Source organism: Octopus bimaculoides, chromosome 7 (assembly GCF_001194135.2).
Source record: "Octopus bimaculoides isolate UCB-OBI-ISO-001 chromosome 7, ASM119413v2, whole genome shotgun sequence".
Classification (NCBI taxonomy): domain Eukaryota; kingdom Metazoa; phylum Mollusca; class Cephalopoda; order Octopoda; family Octopodidae; genus Octopus; species Octopus bimaculoides.
This window is the reverse complement of record NC_068987.1, coordinates 5,178,604-5,180,574: the sequence shown is the minus strand read 5'-3', so window position 1 is coordinate 5,180,574 and position 1,971 is coordinate 5,178,604.

Sequence of the window (1,971 nt, the reverse complement as noted above, 5' to 3'; positions counted from 1 at the left end):
ATATATATATATATATATATATATATATATAGATAGATAGATAGATAGATAGATAGATAGATAGATAGATAGATAGATAGATACGACGGTCTTCTTTCAGTTTCCATCTACCAAATCCACTCACAAGGCTTTGGTTGACCCGAAGCCATAGTGAAAGGCACTTGCAGAAGCTACCTCGCAGTGGAACTGAAACCAGGATCATGTGGTTAGGAAGCAATCTTCCTACCACAGAGCCACGCCTGTGCGTTTTATATTAAATCTACAATAAAATTTATTTTTTGAATGAAAAAAATCTGACATATTTTATTCGGAATGCTGCTTTTCACTCAAAAATACTCAATTATTTCAAAACGCGCCGAAATTGCCAATTAATCTCTAAAGAAATAAATTCTACGAATACTTCGGCAATTTCGATCTTTTGATCTTTCGATCAGAAATGGCATTGAGTAGTATCCATAGGAGCGGTTGTATGATAAGATGTTTCTTTACCAACCACATGCTTCCTGGTTGAAGCCAAATGCCTGGCACCTTGGCCATTTGTGTCTTGCTATGGCCTCTGGCCGACCAAAGCTCCGTAAATGGATTTGGTAGGCGGAGATGGTAAGAATCCCGTATTATATGCGTGTGTGTGAGAGTTTACGTACCCGTAACATAGCGGTTCGGCAAAATAGAACGATAGAATAAGGACTAGGTTTTTTTTAAATTATTGGAGTCGTGTGTGTGATATTGTGTTTTTCCCTCACCACCGCTTGACAGCCGGTGTTGGTACGCTTCCGTCCCCGTAAATTAACGGTTCGGTAAAGAGTGGTTGATAGAATAAGTGGTTGTTGTTGTTGTTGGAGGAGCACTCCGTCGGTTACGAGGACGAGGGTCCCAGCTGATCCGATCAACGGAACAGCCTGCTCGTGAAACTAACGTGCAAGCGACTGAGCAATCCACAGACACGTGTACCCCCAACGTAGTTCTCAGGGAGACTCAGCGTGACACAGAGTGTGACTCGGCCGGCCTTTTGAAATACAGGTATTACTCATTTTTGCCAGCTGAGTGGACTGGAGCCACGTGAAAGTGTCTTGCTCAAGGACACAACGCGTCGCCGGGAATTGAACTCTCGGCCTTACTATCGGGAGCCGAATGCCCTAACCACTAAGCCACGCGCCTTCACTGAATAAGTGGTAGGCTTTAAAAAAATAAATAAATAAACAGTGTGGTCGATTCGTGGAACTAAAATCCTTCAAGGCGATGCCCCCAGCATGGTTGCAGTCTAATGAGTGAAACAAAATAAATGCTAAGACAGAAGCCAGACGTTGAACTGGTAGAATGGAGAGCAAACCAGAGAAAATGCTATGGCGCATTTGAAAATGTTTGGACTGAAAGAGCAGAAAAAAAAAAGCAACGATTGAGAATATTTAGGGTTTCTCAATTGGTGTATTGTACTGAGTTGGCGGTTTGAGGTGGGGCTTTATATTTCTTTTATTTCATATCGTGTTTTCTTCCTTGATTTGTAGATTTTCTTTGCCGGACACGTGTAAGTGGTATCTGGGAGGATATGAGGTATGCATGGGTGCATGAATGTGTGATTGCGTGTATGGGAGTGATTGGAGGAGAAAGGGGTAGTTGTTAAGCGCAGTCTAAATTCTTTTGTGTGTATGTGTATATACACCGTTGTACGCACACATACACGTGTGTATACACGCACACACACACATACACGTATACATATATAAATACATGTATGTGTGTGTGTGTGTGTGTGTGTGTGTGTGTGTGTGTGTGTACAATATTACATTATATTACATTATATTGTATTGTATTGCATTGTTTTGTTTTGTATAATAGTGTTTTTTTGTATTAGATAAATAGATAGATAGATAGATAAATAGATAGATAGATAGATAGATATCTTTTTATTATAGCCACACAGGGCTAAATACAGAAAATGGACAAATTACAAAGTAGAGCTTTTGGGGGGAG